At 35.3% G+C, this 25,830-nt stretch overlaps 1 pseudogene; it reads right to left on the reverse strand.

The window, feature by feature from the left end:
- Positions 1-540: 540 nt before the first annotated feature.
- LOC113184390 (ubiquitin carboxyl-terminal hydrolase isozyme L1 pseudogene) lies at positions 541-7,650 on the reverse strand (annotated as a pseudogene).
- Between the last annotated feature and the right edge of the window lie 18,180 nt (positions 7,651-25,830).

The following is a 25,830-nucleotide window of genomic DNA, read 5'->3' on the forward strand; positions in this document are numbered from 1 at the left end:
TCTTAGTTGTTCTCCTTATATCAAAGAAGACATTTGGCATTTGTTTTTTAGGGATTGGCTAGCTTCACTTAGCATAATCTGCTCTAATGCCATCAATTTCCCTGCAAATTCCATGATTTTGTCATTTTTTAGTGCAGAGTAATACTCCATTGTGTATAAATGCCACATTTCCTGAAATAGCTTGAAAAGTATTGGTATTAGTTCTTCTTTAAAGGTTTTGTAAAACTCTGCTGTATACCCATCCAGTCCTGGGCTTTTCTTAGTTGGTAGGCTTTTGATGGCTTCTTCTATTTCCTCAATTGATATTGGTCTGTTTAGGTTGTGTATATCCTCCTGACTCAATCTGGGCAGATCATATGACTTAAGAAATTTATCAATGCCTTCACAGTCTTCCATTTTATTGTTGTATAAGGATTCAAAATAATTTCTGATTATCTTCTTTATTTCTGAAGTGTCTGTTGTGATATTGCCTTTTTCATCCCATATGCTAGTAATTTGAGTTCTCTCTCTTCTTCTTTTTTTTTTTCTCATTAGCAGAAAAGTTTTATTTCTTTTAAGGACAAACAATTAAACCACATCCAAGGCCTTAACTTACAGACACAAACCAAAGTTGCCATTGAAAGCATTAAGCTATTAAGGAACAAGACACACAGTGGGGAGACGCTTCGCCTCTGAAGCTCACACCAACTTGGCTCAAGATCTCCGCTAGTGCTTGGGTGTGGTGGAGGGAGGAGCGAGCGTGTGGTAGGAGACAGCCGTGTTTCACAAGGACTGAAGCACTGAAGACTGCTTGGCAGGGAGGTATTTTCACGATGGATGGAGGAGGGGAGAACAGCCAGGTGCCTCCCACGGGGCACTAGGCTGCCTTGCAGAGGGCCACCGCAGAGAAGCGTACTTCTCCCCACTCACGCTCGGTGAACTCTCTGCAGACCTTGGCAGCGTCCTGAAGCAGGGAGCCCTCAGAGCTGGTACCATGGTTCACTGGAAACGGCATTCGCCCATCAAGTTCATAGAGGTGGCCATCCACGTTGTTGAACAGAATAAAATGAAAATTCACTTTGTCATCTACCCGACATTGGCCTTCCTGTGCCACAGCATCATGGGCTGCCTGAATGGCCTCATTCTTTTCAAAGCATTTTGCTCTGTCTTCAGGGGACATCTTTTCCGTTTCAGAAAGAAACTGTTTCAGGACTGATCCATCCTCAAATTCCAGCTTGTCTTGATTATTAGCCACTGCATGTATCAGTCCAGTTGTACCACAGGAGTTCCCGATGGTCTGCTTCATGAAGTACACTTTAGGGCTAACTTCTTGCCCCTTCAATTCTTCAATCTGTTTTTTCCTGAAGTTCTCATGCTGGGCAGTGAGGGGAAACAGCAGCAGCGCGCAGGCAGGTGCTGCCTTTCTCTTCTTCTTTTCATTAGTATGGCTAAGGGTCTGTCAAATTTATTTATTTTTTTCAAAGAACCAATTTTTAGTTTTGTCAGTTTTTTCAATTGTTTCAATTTCATTGATTTCAGCTCTGATTTTAATTATTTCTTGACTTCTACTACTTTTGCTGTTGTTTTGCTCTTCTTTTTCTAGGGTTTTGAGATGAATTGTGAGATCATTTATTTGTTGTTTTTTTCTTTTTTTAAGGAATGAACTCCAAGCAATTAATTTTCCCCTTAGAACTGTTTTTATTGTGTCCCATAGATTCCGATATGTTGTGTCTGTGTTTTCATTTATCTCTAAGAATTTTTTAATTTCCTCCTTGATGTCTTCTGTAATGCTTTGATCACTCAGTAACCTATTGTTCATTCTACAAGTGATGCAGGATTTTTCCTTCCTTCTTTTATCTTTGATTTCCAGTTTCATTCCATTATGATCAGATAATATGCATGGTAGTATCTCTACTCCTTCATAATTTCTAAGAGTTGCCCTGTGACATAATATATGATCTATTTTTGAGAAGGATCCATGTGCTGCTGAGAAAAAAGTGTAGCTGCTTGATGTTGGGTGGTATATTCTATATATGTCAATTAAGTCTAGGTTATTAATTGTGTTATTGAGTTCTATAGTTTCTTTATTCAACTTTTGTTTGGAAGATCTGTCCAGTGGTGAGAGAGGTGTGTTGAAGTCTCCCATAATTATTGTATGGTGGTCTATTTGACTTTTGAACTTGAGAAGAGTTTGTTTGATGAACATAGCTGCACCATTGTTTGGGGCATATATATTTATGATTGTTATGACTTGTTGGTGTATGGTTCCCTTGAGCAGTATGTAGTGTCCTTCTTTAGCCCTTTTGATTAACTTTGGCTTGAAGTCTATTTTATTTGATATGAGTATGGACACTCCTGCTTGTTTCCAAGGTCCATATGAGTGATATGATTTTTCCCAACCTTTCACCTTCAGTCTATGTATATCTTTTCCTATCAAATGCATCTCCTGTAGGCAGCATATTGTTTGATCTTTTTTTTTTTTTTGATCCATTATACTAGCCTGTGTCTCTTGATTGGTGAGTTTAAGCCATTAACATTTAGGGTTACTATTGAGATATGGTTTGTACTTCCAGCCATATTTGTTTATTTATGTTACTTAACATGATTTGTTTTTCTTCTTTGATTATTTTTCCCTTTACTGTACTATCTCCCACTGTTGGTTTTCATTGTTATTTTCCATTTCCTCTTCCTGTAATATTTTGCCGAGGATGTTTTGAAGAGCTGGTTTTCTAGCTGCAAATTCTTTTAACTTTTTTTATCGTGGAAGGTTTTAATTTCATCTTCCATCCTGAAGCTTAATTTCGCTGGATACACAATTCTTGGTTGGAGCCCATTTTCTCTCAGCGTTTGAAATATGTTGTTCCAGGATCTTCAAGCTTTCAGAGTCTGTGTTGAAAGATCAGCTGTTATCCTGATTGGTTTACCCCTAAATGTAATCTGCTTCCTTTCTCTTGTAGCTTTTAAAATTCTCGCCTTATTCTGTATGTTGGGCATCTTCATTATAATGTGTATAGGTGTGGATATCTTATGATTTTGCACATTTTCCATCCTGTAGGCTTCTAGGGTTTGGGATTCTGTTTCATTCTTCAAGTCTGGGAAGTTTTCTTGTATTATTTCATTGAACAGATTTCTTAGTCCTTTGGTTTGGACCTCTATACCTTCCTGTATCCCAATAACTCTAAAGTTTGGTCTCTTTATGTTATCCCATATTTCTTGGATGTTCTGCTCATGGTTTCTTAACAGTCTCCCTGAGCTCTCTATGTTCTTTTCAAGTTGAAATACTTAGTCTTCATTGTCTAATGCTCTATCTTCTAAGTGTTCTACTCTGCTGGTAGTATTCTCATTTGAGTTTTTAATCTGGTTTATTGCTTCCTGCATTTCTAGGATTTCTGTTTGTTTGTTTTTTATAACCTCTATCTCCCTGAATAGTTGATCTTTGGCCTCTTGGATTTGTTTATGTAATTCATTGTCAAAGTGATCTTTCATTGTCTGATTTTGCTGTCTAATGTCTTCCTTGAGACTCCAGATCATCTGAAGCATGTATATCCTGAATTCTTTATCTGACATTCCATCTGCTGCAGATATTACCTCTTCTAAAGTTGAGTTGACCTGCATTGCTTGTGGTCCTTTCTTTCCTTGTCTTTTCATACTGGTCACCTTTCTTTCTGCTTTGTGAAACTGTTGTGTTATTGATTTTCCCCCTATATATTTATATTGCTCTTGTATAGTTGCAAAGTCTCCCTTTTGTGGAGAAAGACAATGTTAACAGTTCTCAATATCAATAGTACATCATCTAAGCACACTTTTTTCCTTAGTTTTCCTTATTACTACATTTATAGCTAGACTCTATATCTACAAATGTTGGTTTCGATTATTGTTTACAAATATAGTCATTAGTTTCATGAAAGGCATACCGTTTCTGTTAGCTTGATGAAAACTGAATTTCAGGTGTAGGATGTTATGTTTAGGGGGAAAGGAGTGAGAGTATGAGGTTAATCTAACTTAGTAACTTTGGAAAGCTCTAAGCAATAGATGGGTAATTTATGGAAGAATGTATAGATTCAAATTCCTATCTGTATTTATAAGATTACCCTACTTATAAATAGTAAAATTTAGGGGGTTGCAAGTGGGATAGAGGGAGTAAGAGGGAGAAAAACAAATAACAATGAAAGAAAGAGAAAAAAGAGAGTGGGAAAAAGAAAAGAGAAAAAAGAAAAGAAATAAAAAGGGGGAGGGATGTGGGGCATATGCTATTCCTCTATATCATATTATTCTGGTGATTCAGTTGTTAAAGACCTTTTTCATGCACAATTTTTGGTTTCACATATGTTGAGGTTTCGAGGACCAGAGGGGGAAGGGTAGAGGAGAATGGATGAATGGATGAAAAGAGAGAGAGAAGAGAAAAAAAGAAAGAAAAAAAATGTCTCTCAGAACTCTGTTTTCTTTTCTTCCAGTTGGTGGCATTGTCTATTCTTAGCTTGAGTCTCTGGGTTCATGGTGGTGCTGGCAGTCAGTGTGAGAGGACTTGAGCTTCCACCTGTGGCCTCTCTACTCTTATTCTCTGAGATGTAAACCAGGTGCCTGATCTGCTGCAGAACCTAGCTGGTAGCCACGCCCACTGGTTGGTGGGTTTTAAGGGTTGGTGGGATTTTCCAAGATGAGTTCCATCAGTTTTTCTCATAAGGTGTTTGATGAGGTGGGGGGGTGTTGGGGAAACCTTATATTTGTCCAGAGTTCGGTCAGGTGACCGCACGGGCGGGTGGCTGGGCCCCTCCTCCAGTTGGGGTGGCTGTGCCCCCTCTCCCTCAAAATACTTTTAGATAGCTTTTAAAAATGTATAGTTGTGAGGCTGGGGATTTGGCTCAAGCAGTAGTGCCCTCTCCTGGCATGTGCGGGTTGTTCAATCCTCGGCACCACATAGAAATAAAATAAAATAAAGATGTTGTGTCCACCAAAAACTAAAAAATAAATATTAAAAAGTTCTCTCTCTTTAAAAAATGTATACTTGTATTAGTCAGCTTTCTATTAATGTTCCAAATACCTAAGATAATGAACTTATAAGATACATGTTTGGCTCACAGTTTTAGAGGTTGCTGGCACTGTATCTTTGGGCCCATGGTGGGTGGCACATCATGGCTTGCATACTTTGGGGCACAAATCCACTTACACTATGACAGGAAAGCCAAAGAAGGGACTGGAGTCCCATTATAAATTCTACAAAAACACCCTCAATGGCTAGAAGGCCTCCCACTAATGCTCTTAAAATTCTTACAATCATCTAATAACACCATTCTGGGAAGCAATTTTTTAACACCCAGTGCCATTCAGGGACAGTCCAGGTCTGGCTGTAGCAACAGTATTTTATTGTTATTTATATGTGTGCAATAGTCCACCAGACCTTCTTGACTCCCCATCTAACTAGAGCTTATTACCACCCATCAAATGTTTTATAACTTTCCCTTTTACCTACTGTCTTCTGCCTCTGTTATCCACCATTCTACTCTCCACTTCCATGAGATCAACCTTGATTCCACATGAGTGAGATCATATGGTCCCTTTATTGTGCCTGACTTATTTCACTTAACATAATGGTCTCCAGTTCCAACCATGTTGTCTCAAATGACAGAATTTCATCATTTGTTATAGCTTAATATTATTCCTTGTGTATATGTACCACATTCTCTCTATCTATTTATCAGTTCATTAACACTAAGGCTGTTTCCATTTCTTGTCTATTGTGAATACTGCAACAAACATAGGAGTGCAGGTGTATCTTTACTAGAATAACTTCATTTCCTTCAGATATAGAGCCAGTAGTGGGATAGCTGGATCATGTGATAGTTCTGTTTTTAATTTATTGAGGAACCTTAACATGGTTTTCCATATTACCATCAGCAGAGTGCAGGGTTTTCTCTTTTGATCCAACTTTTAAAGCAATTGCCCACTTGACTTTACAGAAAGGATGTATGAAAGACTTAATTCCAGGCCAGGTGCAGTGACATAAGGCCAATAATCTCAGCAACTCAGAAGGTTGAAGCAGGAGGATTGTAAATTCAAGGTCAGCCTCAATAACTTAGTCAGATTCTGTCTCAAAATATAAAGGGTCAAGGATGTAACTCAGTAGTAAAGCATTCCTGGGTCCAATCCTCGTTTTCAACAACAATAACAACAAAAACGAATTAAATTCCAAAAAATGTTTGTTTTATGGGGAATAATTTTAACAAATAAACAGAGATATTAAGAGATTATGAGGATTAAAGTATCCTCAGAATGGGAAAAAACATTTGGATGAAAATTCATTTTTAAAGCACAAAAGTGTTATGTGATTATCAACTTCTCCTTTGAAATGACAAAGGAGTAGAACCTTCTCCTTCCTGGAAAATAATCCACTTAGGACTTCTAAGTAAAGGCAGAAAAAGAAAAGGTAAGTAAAAAGAATGATACCAATAGTGCAAAGGTAGCATTTTATGGAGTAAGGTAAAGAAAAGAAAATGCCTGATTGCCTGCCCCTTAAAGACAAAAGCACTGAAAAGGAGAATGAATTATCTTGGCTGAAAGCATTTTTTTCTTTGTGGAGTATTCATGTTTTAGGTCATCCTTTCATCTAACAGTGCTGATTCATCAGCTTGAAGAAATGATTAAGTTCAATGCCAGGTGTAATGTCATGCTCTTTGTGGGAGCTCGGTAAACATTAATCAAGGGAGCTGATGAGAATTTACAAAGAAGTAAAACAATATCATCCACACATTTATGATGCACAATAGAAACTATATCAATTATTGCATTTAAAATAGAGGCTAGAATATTTAATAAAATATGAATTTATCTGTCTTACTTTGGTAACCTTGTTTCTAGTGCAAGTTGACTCCTTTGGTAAGTATCTAATTCTATTAAACTTGAATTTCTGATCACATTACACTGTAAAGTTTACAAAGGGAAAAGAAACAAAACCAAAAATTACCAATGGTTGTCCATCCAAATTATTGAATAAAGTTTAACATCTTTCTACCTAATAAAAATGATAATGATACCTCTCAGTAAAAAAACAAACAAAAAAAACTTGCCATTAATATAACTGAAAATTTAACTTGTTGACAGTTACATATTTTAATAACAATACTGTTGGTACTATGAGTCAGATTACCAAAAACAATGTATACCACTGTCAGCTCTCCAAATTATCATTGCTACTTAGCTGGTGACAGGGTCTGTACACCTATGTGTGCAATTAACATGGAACTGGGGACAGGGAGAAGGGTGGATGGGTGGCAGAGGCACAGATGGCACATCACTCCTCCAAGATTTTTTTAAAATTAACAAATGAAAACTATTTGATTTGAAGTTGTATAATTCTCCTACCCATTATATTATGGAGAGAGTTTGTGAAGGTAAGTATATACTTTCGGTTTTATAGTTGCAGCCATATTACCTCAGGAACTAGGGAGAATATTTCTGCTATCACCCTCTCCATACAAGTGTCATATCGTTCCTAATTAGAAGACAGACTCATCGTTCCAAGAACCTGTAGCACTAATGACCCACTTTGTTCAATAGTATAATCATCATAAATCCTGTTACTTACCATTGCTTGTTGTGGGGAATATTTGCAATCTCCAGGCACCAAGCATCCCACTTGATGCACTTACACTTGAACTCTAATTTCTTTACCATTTGGGCTTCCTCATTTGATTCTTTCTTTCATTTTCTTTGCAAAGGCTAAGATGAAATGCGTATCTTGGGAAGGTATTAATCAGTAATTAACCACGCATAAGTCATCTATCTTTTCTGTCTGCTCATCTCCTTCGTAGCCTTAAATATAGGTAAGTCCCAGGGCTAAAGTTAGAATGCTGGATTTTCTATTTATTCTCCACCCAAGGGATTGCATCAAATACCAGAACTGCAAATTATTTATATGTAATGACTACCCAATTTATATGTTCAGACAGTTAATCCAGTATTCTATTCTATACCTTCATTTGGATATCTAATAAGCACCTCAGATTTAAAATGTCCAATTCACATTATAATTTGTACCTCTTCCTACAAGTTCCCTTATCAGCCAATAGCATGACTGAGCCCATAATTTGGAGATCACCGTTTATTTTTGTCATCTGTTTTCCTCATGTAATTCATCAGCAAGCACTTTCAGCATTAACTGAAACATATCTAAATAGAACAATGTTCTTGCTTTGATTTCTGGCCTCATTAATCCATTTTCATACAGCATTCAGAATTACAGTATTTTTTTTAAAAAAATTCCCATAAATAACGCCACTTTTCATCCAATATATTAAATCTATGTTTTGGTTAGATTGGTATATAGCACACATTTCAATAACTATATTTTATTTAAAACAAAATCCAAATTCATTGCTCTTGCTTTCAGTCCTACCACTTGTTTCATTTCACCTGATTGTCATGTCATCCATATTCACTATCCTACTATTAAACATTCTCTTTGTTCCACTCCTTGTCTCAGGGCCATTGCATTGCCCTTTCCATTTCCTAAAATGCTTGTCTGCACCTCACATGATTCTTTTGGTTTCTTGTTTCCTAGACTATGTCTATCCATCAAGAGGCCCTTTGCATTTACACTAAGCAGGCAACTACCACTTTATTATGTCATCTTCTTTATGAATTTGATTTCAGAATCCATTATCATGTTCACTTTTCCCTCACATTTAAATTCAAATTCAATTAGTACAAGGATCTTGACTATTTTGATGATACCTAGAACTTTCTTGCCTAGAACAGCTGCTTACATCTGTGCCTATTAGCTGTTTGTCAGAATAAGAATTTATGAAGGATATGTCATTTTCCAGAATCATTAGGAAGACATATACAAATACTAAAAATGAAAGGAAGGAGGGGAGAAACTGTAGTATCTAAAGCTTAAATGCTGATTGCAAAACTTCCATGATATTTATTCATACAAATATGATAATGATATTTCCAAACTGAAGACAGAAAATGAAGAATGCAGGAGAATATATAGATCTCACAATAGAGATAAATTTCTTATTTCAGATATATTAATAATTTAATATCCAGCTTTCATAACATTTCAGTAACTCTCTTATGTTTTTGAAAAGAGTAGATGGATCCATATTCTTCATATTAAATCTATGTTTTGGTTAAGTTGGTATATAGCACACAGTGTAGGCATGGGTACGTGATTATATTAGTGGGATTCTGTGTTTTCTTTTAGGATTAGATAAATGAATTTCAGAGATGCTATGATGCTTTTAATTCTGTATCTATTAATATTCTTTTCCCAATTTTAAACATTATTATTTTTTTGGTATCCAAAACCTTTAAATTTTGTTTTTATATTTTTAAAACAACCAAGTAAAATGTACCATGCTAGAGAATGAATGGAAGCTTCATTAAGAACATGGTCACATAAAAACAGAGCTTCAAAATTGGGTGAGAAATTGTTACAGCAGTTACCCTTTATTACCCAAAAGGATCAGCACATGCTTATGGTTCATTCTAGAAACTAGGTTGTGTTACAATGCCCAGTGGTAATGCTTGTTTAATTATTTTAAAGAGTCATTATTGGAAGAAAATTCTTTATCTGTCTCCTATGGTTTTGAACATATTTGCTAACAAGGCACTAATTAGCCTTTGTTCCAGACTCTTCTCAAAAATATCTGTGTAGCAGGCACCCTCAAGAGCTGGAGAAAGGGTCCCCTTCTGAGTAAAGGGTGAGCATGTTTACTGTCCATTATTAAGACAGAGGTTGCCTATGCTCTGGGATCCTTTCTTGTAATAAAGCACATTAGCCACATATTATTAAATTCTCTATTCACTGCCATGGATGAATTGGGTTTGGAAACTGATTCAAAATCATGATATATTGATTATTATTATCCCTCTAAGAACTCCACTACCCTTTGTGTCTTATCTAGGAGTCTTGTACCTTCTCTTGGCATCAATAAAGTGATGTCAGGTTAAATTTCTTTTCGTGAGTAAGTCAGAATCTCAGATCCTTTACAATTCTCTATAGTCAACAGTTTTTGCCATGTAATCTATAAGGTTTTCAATCGTTTTTGTTTCCTATAGAGTAGGATCTGTTTGTCTCAATAAGTGCTATTTTCATAGCACTAAGACACATTTTCCATCATGTAGAAAAATCCTTCTAAAATGAAATTCCATAGTACTGCATAAATATCTAGAACACTATAATTCCTTGCTTGTTTGTCTATTTATTCATTGTTTTGAAGAACTCTCTACCTGAATGTATCACACATACTAGAGCTTTTAGATCTTCAGATAAACAGTTATTTGCCTGTAAAAAAAATATATATATATATATATATATATATATATATATATATATATCTCACTTTGTTATAACTTATTATGTGAACAAATTACATGTTTTGACATATATAATAAATTGAATAGTAATGTATATTTCAAAAATTCCTCAACATTAAATGAATAAAGAACTACTGTAAATGTACACATTAAAACAAAATGGTTTTGGTCCTACAAATTTAAGTGCTTTAGAGGAAGGCACAGTCAAATAATCAAAGTGGCCACTCAAGAACTTCAAAATATATAATTGTCCTAGCTGGATGCAGTAGCACATGCCTGTAATCCCAACAGCTCTGCAGGTTTAGGTAGGAGGATCTCAAATTCAAAGCCAGCCTCAGCAAATTAGCAAGGCCATGTTTCAAAATGTTTTTAAAAATTAAAAAAGGATTAGCATTATTGCTCAATGGTTAAGTGCCCCTGGGCTCCATCCCTGGTACCAAAAGGAAAAATATGTGTATGTGTGTGTGTGTGTGTGTGTGTGTGTGTGTGTGTATGACTGTACTCAAATTTAATTGGAAAATTTGCATACAATGAATTTATCCATGTGTTAGGGAAAATGATTAGATCATACATCTGTAATAGGATATAGAACTCAAACTGCAGTTGAATTAGGGAAGCCAGATTTGAATTTAATAAATCAAAATTTGATCAAGCATATATCATTCCAGGTTTAGAAAGTGAAGTTCATTCGTCATTTGTAACATACAAAAAAACATTTACCAAATACTTTTACTGTGTGTCAAGCATTATGTATAAAATAATGATCAAAACAAGTAAGATCTTTGACTTCCTGGAGCTTACACTTCAACAGACACTGAGTGAGTAATCATTTAAATTGATTTATTCACAATTTTTTCAAGTTCTATGAAGGCAATGCCATAGATTTTTTAAAAGAGATGTAACTTATTTTTGCATTATAGACAGCCTCCTAAGGACCTGGTGGACACACAGGGATCTGACATAGGAAGCAGCCACAAAAGTGTCACTTTTGAGGGTGGGCTTGGAGAAGGAACTTGTGACTGCATAGAATCCAACACTTCAGTTTCTTTATCAAAGCTTCCCAAACTGAGGGATCTTTTCTGTCTAGCTAGAAAAGACCTTAATATATGTTAATTCCATTGTTGATTTAACTTGGCTTCAGTGAGGAAGAACAAAGTCATACTTCACATCACTACTCATTTATAAAACATTATTTGGATTATAATTTGACCTTAAAAATACTAGGCTTTAAGAAGAAAGAACACTTGCCACATTGCATTTTTATTATAAATTAGCATATAAGCATTTGAATTTTCTCAGTCTGTGTGAGATTATTTAATGTGTATATAGCTTTGAGATACAGATACCCTTAAAATGTGTCCCTGAAATTAGTCTGTGTATGTTTGACTTGACTGGATTCTAGACAGAGGTACATTAGTTGAGGTAAATGCTCTTATACCATTCAGGGGCCAAGCTCAGTGGCAAGAATTATCTCTTTACATGATCTTCTCTATGTTACATAGGAATCATTTATTCTTTTAATAATGTTAGTCAGTTTTGTGTCACTGTGACCAAAATACTTAAAAAAAATACTTGGGGAAGGAAGATTTTATTTTGGTTCATTGTTTCAGAGGTTTAGTTCATCTGGGCTGGTTTCCACTGCTTTGGGTCCAAGGAGAAGTGATGCCTGCTGGTGGAAGGGCACAGTGGGGGAAAGCTGCTTAAGACACAGCAACTGAGAAGGTGTGGGGAGGCACAGGGAAGATGCACCTTTCCAGGGCACACCCCCAGGGATACACCCCTTCCAGCCATGGGCCACCAGCCTACAGTTACCACCCAGGCCATTCAGATGAGGGTATATTGTATCACTTTACCTCTGAATATTTCTGCATTAACAAGGGAGATTTGGGGGGACACTTTATAATCAAACCATAACACTGAACTAAGAATGGTGATAGATCATCACCCTATTCATACTTGTTTAAGGATCAGCATTAAAAAAATAACTGAATAAAGGTATACTGAGTAATATCAGTTTGTATACCTGATTAATCTCTTATGGAGATATAATTCAAATTAAGGCATGACACAATGTACATTAAAAGTAAATAAAAAGTAGACCTTGCAGTTATTTCTAATTTTCACAGGTTTGGACAAGTATCAAATGTAATAAATTAATGGTATATTGTGATATGAAAATTAAATTATTTTAGGAAATGATAATAATAGCATACATTAATACAAACCAAAATCATTGCAATAAATTATTGCAAAAGGGAATATATGGATTAAGAACTCTTTGTTAGGGTTTTTTAAAAATTTTTTAACATTTATTTTTTATTTTTTATTTTTTTTTTAGTTTTTTCGGTGGCCACAACATCTTTTGTTTGTATGTGGTGATGAGGATTGAACCCGGGCCGCATGCATGCCAGGCAAGCGCGCTATGGCTTGAGCCACATCCCCAGCCCTGTTAGGGTTTTTTTTTTAAAAAATCTTTTACTTGTTCTAATTATTTATACATGATATATATGAACCCATAAGGGTTCACATGTCTGAAGCTTAGTCTTTAGTGTAGCAATGTTAAAAGGTGGTAGAAATGGTCAAAGATGCAGCCTGGTGCAAATGTACTGAGTCATGGTGGCTGCTGCCTTCAGAATGGATTAACATAGCTCTTGTGGGATCCCAGTTAGCTCCTGGGAGAGAGGCTTCTTGTAAAGGAGAAAGTTTGCCACCAGAGCTCACCACGTTATTACTTTTTCAGCCACTCCTGCCACTGTTATGCACTCTACCAAGCAGGCCAACAAGAGGCCCAAACAAATGGCATCAACAAATGGCATCACCATTTTTAGTTCAGTGTTATGGTTTGATTATAAAGTGTCCCCCCAAATGTGCCTTGTTAATGCAAAAATATTCAGAGGTAAAGTGATACAATACATCCTCATCTGGACTTTCAGTCTCTAAACTATGAGCTAAATACACTTTTTTGTTGTTTTATAAAGTTCCCAGCCTCTGGTACTTCCTTATAACAATGATAAATGAATTATTACAACCTTTCAGCCCCTCAGCAAATTATCTAGTGTCTTTGTGCACTGAGTCTTCAGAGGGCATTTAGACTATACTTCCCTTAAGTGCTCCTAGATTAATTTGAATGTGTGTTTGCATGTTTTATATTTTGCTAATCAGTATAACCCTTATCATATAGAATATATTTTCCATCTTATAAGTGAGTTAACTTTATATTTATGTATCTTGTTTTGCATTATTCATAGCACTGACTCTCCAACTGGCATCTCTCATTGGCAAAAGCCAATCATGGAAAATAGAACTAAGTTATGTTACAAATTGGCAAGGAATGAATTTGTCTCAAATAAAATCCTTAAAATACTCTAAGAACCTTTAGGTCATAGATGTTGGAGTGTTTTTATGACAAAGCTAAATGTGGTAGTTGATTGATAACTTTCCTTATTGAAATAAATATTCACAAGGTTTTTAACCAGAAAATTAAAACATAATTATTTAGCATTAATATAAACATCATAAATAGGCAAAAATTCTGTAAGCTTATATATTATTTTGGCTTTAAATATGCAAATATTTTACCTTTAATAATCTAAAAACATTGTAAATATTGCTTAAATTTATGGCATACTCTCTAGATGTTAGGCACAAATATAGGAAAAAATATTTTCTAAGGAACAAATTAAACATATAAACCTAAATTTCTATCAGGTGTGTGGAAAAGACTTTTCTTTTTTATTTTTTAAATTAATTAATTTAGATTATTTATATATGACAGCAGAATGCATTTTGATTCATTATACACAATTGCAGCACAATTTTTTATTTCTCTGGTTGTACACAATATAGCATTGCACCATATGTGCAGTCCTACATGTACTTAGGGTAATATTGTCCATCTCATACCACCATCTTTCCTGCTTCCATGCAAAAGGCTTTTCTTTAAATTTTTAAATTAAGTAAATAGGATTATTGTTTTCAAAACTAACTACTACCAGCATATTAAACTTTTGTATACTATAGCTGTTATAGGAGATTATTGTTCATCATGAAGAATCAAAGTTAGCATCATTTCTTCTGATTTCTATTTATGACTTTCTGCTTACTTTCCCAAATTTCCAAGGACATTCATTTATTTTAAAACATTATTTCTTTGATCCATTTCCTATATTTTAATTTGGGTATTGAGTCTCATTGTAATCAGATTGAAACTTGTGCTACACTCAAGACTAAAATTTCTCTCAGACAAACCTTTCATTGAAATAGTAGCACTACTAAGACTTTCACAAAAATAAAACTAATAGATTTTTTTTTCACTATACGTGAATGCTAGCTAGCCCTAACAACAGCAAAAAAATTCATGTCTCCCTTTTGTTCATTATGGTTACTTTGGTTACAATATACTCAGTGTGACCTTGACACAAAAATAATTTATTCACTCAAAGGATGGCTTTAATTTCAGGCATAGCAGATTTCTGGAATTCAGAAATATAAGTAAAAATAATAAAGGAGACAGAGACAAGATGCAGAGGCAGGAAAGAAAGATGGCAGAATGGTAGAGAGGCCAAGCTGCCAAGCTTCATTTACAACAGGTTACTTTAGGTCATTGGCATCATTAGTACATATTGTTCTTAATATTATTAGGCAGGTTACTGACTTAGCAATATTATGCAGCTTATTCCTCAGTTATATACTAAGTTGCAATATGCAATGTTAGAAGCTTTGTAGTAGCTCTCAAGAAAGTCCATCATATAAAGTTACTGTTACGTGGACAGTTTTAGGTTCAGTGAAACATTGTGGTTTTCTAAGGGAGTCCCTATATTCCCAAAAGCTCTGTGCCTGAGATGAAGGTCAAAGCTGATAAGACTCTAACATAGAGCTTCCTTGTGAAGGATATTGCTACAGCATCCGGGCATCCTGTATCTTTACACATAAGTTTCCAGTAGCCAGGCATTCTGTGCCTTTGCACTGAAACTTCCTATCCACCAAGCATGCCACAATCACAAAGTTTATCAGAGACCCCAATCCCAAACACAGAACCCCTATACAGAAATTTACAATTCTCCTTTGATTCCTATCTCAGTTCTGTTGGACTGCTCTCCCAGATAGATGCTGCCCACGAAGACCAGAAATTTTCCCAGGCAGCTGGCAAATTATATTTCCTTGGAGGTTGACATGCCAGAGGCAAATATTATAAGTATGTGCCTCTCCCCCCCATCCCCACCGCCAGATAATTCCAGTGCAGGTCCCAGCAAAGCTTCTTAACCCACCTGCATCCTTCGATAATTTATGTACTAAATATTCATCTATGGAATGCAGAACTCTGATAGGTCAGACATATGTACATTTACTATGAGGCTTAGAAAGTATGCTGAATCCCACTAGTGGTTCATCAAGATCAAATAAAATAGATCTCTAAAGACCAAGATTCTAAGCAGAACAGAAAGGAATGTTCTATTTGTTGAGCTTGAATCTGCACATTAGCTATTTTAAGAAAACTCAGATTATGTGTCTTTATAATTTCAAGTTAAAATTTACATCTAAATAAAATTTTAGAAGTTTCTTCTGTAATGAGTCATGACAAGGTAATGTAAATCATATTTCTCCAAATATTTAATGGATTTTAATAAATAAAATATAGTATTCTATATACCAAATAGACTAGTTGATAACAATAATTGTATTTGTGAATTGGGGAATGTTTCTAAATCAGTATTAAAATATTTACTTACAATTATGTGAAAAAATGTAATTAAGTTTGTGACTACTCTAAAGTTTTTGTTTCTCTTTCTTTACTCTTCTATCACCCATTGACATTCCTACTAATTTTATTACACAATGACAGATTAACAATAAAGTAGCTGAGAACATAAATGTTGAGATCAGTTAAATGGGAATTTATAAATGCAAGATTAGCCTTTTCTAGTAACTACATTCTTCAGGTAAAATTTCTTAACTAAGAATCAGTATAGAACACCAATTTGAAATCCATGGGCAATTCTTTTTATCCTTATTTTTTCAATGCTATTATTTTCTTTCCACTAATATCCCACCTCTTGTTTTACCTAACCCTCTTCATTTTTTAAACTGAACTGTGTTAGTCAGCTTTTCTACTGTTGTAAGCAAACTAACTGACAAGGACAAATTAGAGAAGGAAAAGTTTATTTGGAGCTCACAATTTCAGAAACATCTGTGCATGGATGACTGACTCCATTGTTCTGGGCCCATGGAAGGGCCCAGCTCAGGAAAGTTTCCAGCTCATGGAGGGTTTACAAAGCAGAGAAAGTGGGGGAAGAGTCCACCAGGAAGATACATCCTTCCAGGGCATGCCCCATCTACCTACAGTTAGCACCCAGTAAGTCCATTCAAACTAACATGAATTGCTTAAATTACAGCTCTTACTATCTAATTCTTTCACCCTGAACATTCTTGTTAACACGATATTTACAGGGACATCTCATATCCAAATCAAAATATTTCACCCCCAGTGCTCAAGTGCTCATGTCCATCTCACGATGCAAAATGTTTTCAGTTCATCTCTAAAAGTCTCCATAATCTAGACAATTTTAGCGTTTCCAAAAGTGTAAGCCCAAAGCCTTCTCTGAGACCCAACACAAACTCTTGGCTGTAAGCCCCTGCAAACATAAAAAACAAATTATATACATCCAATGTTCAGTGGCACAGAGCAAACATTCCCATTTCACAAGGGAGAAATATGGGCATAGAAAGAAGGAATGAGGCCAAACAAGACCAAATGTCATCCTAGCAAGCAGGTCAGATAATTCTGTGTACAGCGTCTATGATACATGATGGTGAAATGTTATCTCCAAAAGTCTTGAACTGCCCTTCCTTTTTAGCCTGACTCTCATCACAGCCAGCATCTTTTCTTGGCAGAAAGATCACGTTAATGGCATTTATTTTTTCCTGGGGTTTCCATTCCAGCTTTGGCTTTACCTTCACAGTTTCATGCATCACCCTCTCAGAAGCAGCCCATAGGGACTCTGACCCTGCTACACTTTGCCTGGCCTTCCAAGCCTTCCTTTGAAATCTCAGTGGAAACATCTATGAACCCCTAACTCTAGCATCCTGCATTACTGCAGAATGCACCATGTGAATAAAGCCAAGCTCTGACACAGCTCTTACAGAATCTGGATTCTCTGTATCATAGTTGCAGTAGCCTCAAAGTGCCCGCATGGTTCATTATCATAGACAACTTTGGAAGGCTCCAGTATAAGCAGAGCACCCTGTAATCTCTTCTCAAAGTGAAATTCCCTTCTAGACCCATGAACCTATAGTAGATGTGGTCTTGTAAATTCCTGAGGTGTCCTGGAGGCATCTTTCCTATTGTCTCTGAATAAAGTACTCAGATATAATCTGTTTATCAAGCACACCCAGTTCTACTCTCACTCTTCTGGCCTAAGGAAAAGTTTTTAAAATCTTTCTTCTCCTGATAATCAACTTAAACCTAGCTCAAAGTTGCCAGCAATATCCATGACATTGACTGAATGCTGTGCTGCCTTGAAATTTCTTCTGCCTAATTAATTAGTCTATCACTTTTTCATTTGACCTCATATAAAGTCTCAGGATATGAACAACATGTAGACAAATTCGTTTCTAGAATATAACATGAATAGAATATAACATTCCAATTCCTAATAGAGTTCTCAATTCCCTGTGAAACTTCATGATCACAGTGAGCATTCCTATCAGCATGCTGGTCCTTTGATCTCTCACTATAATCACCCATTACTTTCTGCTTAAAACATTTTGAAGCTTTCCAACTTACATTTCCAAACATTTCCAAATTCCTCCTGCAGACCATTTCCAAAGGCTTCTGAACCACACGGTCAAGTTGGTAATAGCAATAATCCCACTTTTCAGTACCAATTTCTGTTTTTATTCTTTTCCATTGGTGTGAACAAAATACCCAGATAGAACAATTTACAAGAGGAAAACTTTATTTGGGGCTCATGGTTTTAGAGGTCTTAGTCCACAGATGGCTGACTCCATTGCTTTGGGCAAAAGTTGAGGTAGTGCATTATGGTGGAAGGCCCAGTGGAGAAAAGCTGCTTTGCTCATTCGGGGTTAAGAAGCTGAGAGGAGAGAGAGAGAGAGAGAGAGAAGGAACTGAGGCCACAGGGAAGATCCACTCTTTCCTGACATGCCTCAGTGACCCACTTCCTTCAGCCATGCCCTACCTACTCATGTTGCCACCTAGTCAGTCCATCCAAACTAGGATGAACATCTCTCACAATCTAGTCTTTTGCCTTTGAACATTGCTGCATTATCAGGAAAGACACCTCATAGCCAAACCATAATCCATGAACTTAAAAGCGATTACAAAGGAAACGACACATCCTAGTAGGCAAGTGATTGTCTATATGCTTCAGCTTTCACCTTTTGATGGCCTTCAACATTTCCAGGATTCATTATCTATCTGGGGTTAGAAGTCTGAAATAAGTCTCACTTTGCTAAAATCAAGATGTCAACAGGGCTATGGTTCTTCTGGGGGCATTATGAGAGAAGCTGTTTCCTTTTCTTGTCTAAATTCTAGGGCTCTATGGATTTCTTCACTTGTGGTTTCTATTTTCAAATCATATGACTCAAATCTCTGCGTCTGTCTGCACACCTGTGACTCTAACACTCCTGTATTCCTTCTTTCAACACCCTTGTGGTTATTATGTTGTACCCAAACAGATCATCCATAATAGCCTTCCCAGTTGAAAATATTGACCTTAATCACATTGGCAAATGCACTTGTGCTAGGAAAAGCGACCAAGTCACAGGTTTTGGGATTAGGACGCAGATATGCCTGGGGGATATCATTCGGTCTACCAGATCTTCCCATCAGCACTTTCAAATTTTCATCGTTTTCCTGTTCTTACTCATTAGCTCCATTTTATGAGTACCTCAATTCAGACCTCTTCGGAGCCAATCTTCTGGAGATGTCTAAACAGAGTTATTTTTTCTCATCTCCCTACACATACACATGGACACATATGGTAGGAACGCCTTTCATCAAGGCCACTGTGACTATTTTTTTAGTCACAAAGTTCTTTTCAGTTCTTCCTTAGTCCTTTGGCAGCATTTGCCCTATTGATGATTCATCATTTCTTGGAGCACATTTCCATAGATTTTTTAGGACCCCTACATTTTTTTATTTTCTACTTATCTCTCTTGTTCTTTCACTGTTTAATTTCAGGATTTTTTCTTTCTCTGTCTATTATGTTTGTGTTAGCTTTTCTCCAAGTTCTGATCTTGGTTTATTCTCTACTTGCTGTATAAATCTATCAGGGTAGTCTGAAAAACTCCATTTCCAATTCTTTTAGGAATGCCAAAACCTTCCTCATTTCTATTTTAGATAAGTATCTCATTTTTTATTTCAGGGAATATATACTACCGATTACTGTAATCTTCAATTAAATGGATAGTGCTCTATGCCCTAATCCTGTTCCATTTCCCCTGTTTAGAAATCTTCAGTCATTCTTGAATTTTATTCTGTATCTCTGCCATCTAGTCTATCATAATTCTTCTGTGTTCTTTCTTCTAAATAGATCCTGTAATTCTGCACTTTATTGCATTTTTATGATCATGAACGTAGTTCATGCTGAGGTTATCTATCATCTGAATTATTTTTATAGCCTTCAGGCAAGTCTCTCTGCCTCAAATAAGGCTTCCTTTCCAAGGCATCTCTATGATGGAGCCAGAAGGATATTTCTAAAACTCGAATGACCTTTTCACATTCTCATGCTTGTAACCTTTCATAGACTCCCATTGCTCTTAGATGGGACCAGCTTCATGGACATGTGACCCGTGCAACTGCACAGGGTCCTGCTCTTAGAGGAACCCATTACTTGGTTTAATGCACTGCTCTACTATCTCAGAATTCTTAATACATTTTGAGCAAAGAGCTCTATATTTTTAATTTGTACTAAGCCTCAAAAATTACAGAGCCCATCTGTCCTAAAATTTGTATATTTTAATATTGCTTATGAGACTTTTACAACTAGGTCCCTGTCCTCTATCCCTTCAGCCTCTTATGATTCTCTTTCTGTCCAAAAACATACTCACATGCAGACATATATATGCATACGTATTTGCATATATATGCACAAATAAACCACTCAAATTCCTTTCCTAACCCTTTCTTGAGCTACTGTTCAATTTGTACATCTGTTTCTATATTGACTACCAGGGAAAGATGTACCACCTACTATTCCATCATTAGTCTCAATCACAAGACTCTTCTACTTCTCTCACATGGCACTTATCTAACTCTAAGGTAACAAATTATTTGCTTTATGGATCTTCCTGTGATGCTAAACTATGAGCTACAATTGATTTTTTTTATCCATAGACTTAATACACTATATTGTTCCTACTATTATGGATGTTTGTATGTACTTACTTTCAGAATGGTTAACAAATATCCAAAAACAACCATTTTCTTTATGTATTTTCAACAGAAGATATACATTAAAACTGTGTATTATATGAATTTGTGCTATAAAATATAGTTTTAAAATTTCTATTGATCATATTTGTACATCTACCAAAATTCAGAGAGGCATTATTATCTTGGGTTTTATTTCTGCAAGTATTACAAGAAAAAGAACATTTTCAAACAGAGCTCCAACATTTAAAATATAGCATCTGTCAACTACTACTCTCTTTGTTGACTATAGTGATAGTCTTCTGTAATAATACATATTATTATTACTATGAAAAAGTACACCTATTGCTAGCTAAACCTGTGATAAAAACCAAAATAAATAAAAACTAAAGTCAATTTTCCTATCTTACTATCATTTTCAAAACAGTCATTATTTTTTCCATGTAAATAAAAGACAATAGGGGGAACTGATATTTGCATGGAAGCATACAGAAGGAGATATGCTAAAGCATTTTCTGTAAGTAACAGAGTAGCATGGTACACAATGCTAAAAAGTACCTGCAAAGTAAGCTTTTGCTAATATCTAAAGTGGATTAAGGTGGAGATACTACTGCAGAGCATTTTTTTTCCTAATGCCTATTCTCATTAAATTCTTCAGAGGTTAAAAAAGAAAAGAAAAGAAAAGAAAGAGCTGGTTTGGCTATAGATTTGCCATGTTATCTGGACCTCATTCATTCCCTGAATGACAACTTCATTCTTATCATTTTCATTATCATGAAACAATACTTAGTAAGAATCCACTATACTAAGAGAATTATCATAGACAAGAATCAATATAGTATTTTAACTTGACTAATTTACATTTTTCAAAAGTATGTTACGTGAAATAAGTCAGATATAGAAAGAAAAATACTGCATGATCTAATTTAAATGCAAAACCCTTTTAAAAAAAATATCAACTAAATAGCCAGATAAAAGTGGTGGTTCAAGGGCAGGGAAAGGGAGGAAAGGAGGAGAAGTAGGTCAAAGGGTACAAACTTGCAATTAGTCAGGATGACTATATCTAGAGATCTAATGAATGGTATGAGAACTACAGTTCATAATGTTACACTGTATACTGAAAATTGGCTGAGAGTAAATTTTTGATGCTGTTACCATGTGAGGGGTTAGTTTACTCTCAGACAATGTGGAAAATTGTGAATATAGAAATTTATTTGGCTACAACAATCATTCCTAGTTACTTCACTATGTATATGTATACCAAAACACAATATTGTACATCTCAAATACATAGAGAGTAAAAATTGATTTTAGGGAAATGAGCCATCGATCTACAAAAGGGCATGGAAGAATTTTAAGTTCATAAAGCTAAGTAAAATATCCCAACTCAAAAGGCTACACACTTTGTTATTCTATGCAATATTTGACATAGATCATGTATTATTCCATTCTGAGGAAGGTAAAATGAGAGAGAAAAATAAGAGCAGTGGTTTCCAGGTGCATTTGAGGAAGAAGAAAGGAATGAATACAAAGAGCACAGAAGAATTTTAGGCCAAAAATCTATTTTATAAAATACCGTAGTGGTGAGTACATGACATTTAGTATTGTTAAAACCCATAGAACTGGAAATACAAAGAGTGAATCCTCATATAAATTACAGACTTTAGTCAATAATAATGTACCAATGTTGGTTCAATTGTAGCAAATGTACTTGATAAAAGATATTAATAAAGGAAAGCTATGAAGCAAAAAAGGGTGAGGGAAAACAAGATAAATCCATACTATTTGCTCAATTTTCTCTAAACCTAAACTGCAATAAAATAACATCTTTTAAAAGATACTTAATTCTATTGTAAGGAAGCTCAGGACCTAATTATTCCTTGTTAAGTAAATGCAAGTGTAATTTTGCTTTCTTAAGACTTTTCTTGTTTATCTGTCTGCTTAGTGTTTTTACCATGGATCCATCTACCTACATTCACCTAAGAGCATTTCTCACATACTGGAAGAAAGTATTTAGAAAGATTAGGTTAGCTCACAGATATTACAAGTTTCAGTAAAATTAATGCAAAATAATAAAAAATTAAACCAATTGCAGCCCAAAGTTCAAAAAATCATGTGATCAAATCACTGACACTCAAAAAGAAAGACTGTGTGCTGGGCACAGACATGGCACCAGCAACGAGGACACATGCTCGCCATAGCACCAGTAAATAACCTTTTTGTAGAGCTGAGAGGGACACCTGATCCACACAGTACTCATTAGAGAAGGTAGGAGAGGTGAAAACAGAAACTCATCTTTCCTCTATAAAAACTGTCTGCTAAAGCAGAGTTGTCAATCAGCCTTTGGGAATTTCTGCCCATGTGCAGATGTTTCCATTCTTTCAATGCATAATCAGATCTGTCATTAGCTCCTCTGAGTTTTCTATATTTGGGCATAGAAAAGAATGTTTCCTACTTATACAGAAAATCTAAGAGCTTGGCTATGCCACAGTCAGAAATAAAATGGAAATTATTTCCAGGATCTCACTTAAACTTTATATGATCTGGTGTAAAAATTTAGGTTCCTCTTCAATATTATGAAAAAGCTTTCAATTTTTCTGACTCTGTTTTTGCTTTTAAACATGGAAGCCTCTTTAGCCAGCATTAAACCTTTCCTCACCTTTTCAACTGTGCTCACTGTTACTGTGTATTTTCAATGCTTCTTTATCCTTGTCTAACCATGAAAATTAGATATTTTGCTGAATTGTTTTACTTCAAAGTTAAAAGAAAATAATAATCTCCAAGGCCCCCTGACTCTTTTAAGCATGTTCTAATTTTGCAAGTTAGAGATGGACTGGTTAATTAACTAATGGTTATGAGTTAATTTCATGTTCTTCTCAAGATTAAAGATTGTGTAACCCTTGTGGGCTATGAAAGAGGCACTCAGGATGTACAGAATGTAAAAGCATCATAATAAAAATAGCTTTGATTGCCTTAATAACAATATGATGGTTCCTCACCTTCTTGGACCACTGTAGAATTACTCTCCATATTCCTTTTTGGATTAGGTGTATCCATGGGACTTGGATTGATTAAATGTGGACAGAAGTAGTGTGTTGGCTTTTGAGTGAGTCTGAAGAATCTGTGCACAGCCAGGTGGCTAGTTCACCTGCTGTAGTGACCCTAGTAGGATGAGGCCTCTGCCAACAGTGAGGGATGAAAATTAGTAGGATTTCCCACTAACCCTCTTCAAACACATGGCATAACCCCCCCCCAAAAAATTTGGTCTTTTTAGCTATTGTGATTTGGGCTAATTTGTTAGTGCAGCATTGTATAATCATCCTGACTTACAGTAAGTGAAAGCAAAATAGAATCAAAAGAATAATTAGTAGTTAATTAGAGGAGTGGAAGGTGAGGTATATTCTAAAAAAAGTTGAATATAATATAAGCAAAGCTATAGACACATTTAAAAATCAGCTGGAAGAAAAAGAACACAGTGAATTAAGTTTGGTAAAATCAGTACTGAAATTTTCTGAGAGTAGGTTTTTAGGTACATGTTGAACACAATGAATAGACTGGCAAAATGTTTGAGGGAGTGTGGGATAAGGGAAGTGTTAAGAATACATTGGAAAAAATCAGATTCTTCTTTTCCTAAGAGAGCATGTTCCCAGTAAACCTTCCCCCGCTCTACCCCTTACTCCTTTCTGTAGCTGTGTCCCTTACAATCTGTGAAGAGTTCTCAAACCCAGCTTTTGACCAGCTGATTTTTTTTGTGCATGTTTTATAGGCTATCTGTAATTTAAAAAGTGATCTGAAAGGGTAAACCAAATAAAAACTGACAGAGGCTAAGAACTTTAATAAACTAGTGGCCTTGAACCAATTGCAAAATAATGAAAAGTGTGAAATGCCATTTATCTAGTATATTTGAATAGTGAATGTTGCAGAGGTTTTCACAAATTTGGATGTATGAACACATATTTCATCTAACTAAACTTTTAGACTTGCTATCAAAACAGAGCCTTTACTTTTTCTTTCCCTAATAATCCTATAGCATCTTAGTAAGAGATAATTTATGCATTTAACTGTGGAATATTAATCCTTTAAAAAGTGTTGATTATTTTAAAATTCACTAAAGTTATTTCTAATTATTTTTTCTTTCTTAAGAATCACCATTTATTAGTACTGGTCATGTTCCATTATTTTCCTTTAGATTTTTTAAAAATTAACATTGTTCCTGGGAAAAACTGGATTCAAACAAATTGTGAAAAATAATTCATTTAACAATCTTCAAAATAAGTCAATCTTTATAGTTGCTTTATAGTTAGTATGAAAATAAATATACTATAAATAATCAGGCTTGCTGAGAAAAAATCGAAACTTGTCAGGCTTAGCTAGTTAGAAACTTTTTTTTTGTATTTTCATTAGTTATGAAAGAGATGCAGAATTGCTTCCATGTCACTTTTAAGTAGCTGAATATTTCTATATATGCATATTCCCTGGGGATATTAGAAATAGAAATTCAAAAAAAAATTAAGTACCAGATTGTCTAGAAGCATAAACACAAGGAGTAAAATTTTACCTTTGGCTATGTTAATGCAAATCTGGTCATAATCATGAATATATTAGTTTTATTTTTCTGGATCTGAGATTGCCCATATCAGAAACACAATTTTAGTTCATTTATCCTGTAGATAAAACACATTATATATGTACCAGTGAACACATCTTTCTGATCTTTTTTTGCCCTGATATTATAAAATACAACTGGTAGCACATTCTCTTAGACTCTGATAATTCCCTTCAATGCTCTAATGGTTACCACAGGAGACTATCATTCAATGTAAACCAGAGCAGTGATTGAAGCTGCTGGCCCTGGTAGACTTTCTCTCCTGGGTTATCAGATTAAATAAATTGATCAATGAGCTCAGCTCTCTCTTTTCAAATGGCCATGTTTCCCAAAAACATCTGATTAAATGTGTTTTGGGAAATATCATGTCTTATATTGCATTGTTAGGTTAGCTTACTCTTACTCTTTCAGAAGACGAAAACCAGATAACAACTAGACAAGGCATCAGGCAAGAAATGTAGCCTCTTTGGGTTTTCCTTTAAGATGGAGGCAGAGCAATTTGAAACTCTGCCTTTGCTAATGCTTCAACTCA

This window comes from Urocitellus parryii, chromosome 6 (assembly GCF_045843805.1).
Source record: "Urocitellus parryii isolate mUroPar1 chromosome 6, mUroPar1.hap1, whole genome shotgun sequence".
Taxonomy (NCBI): Eukaryota; Metazoa; Chordata; class Mammalia; order Rodentia; family Sciuridae; genus Urocitellus; species Urocitellus parryii.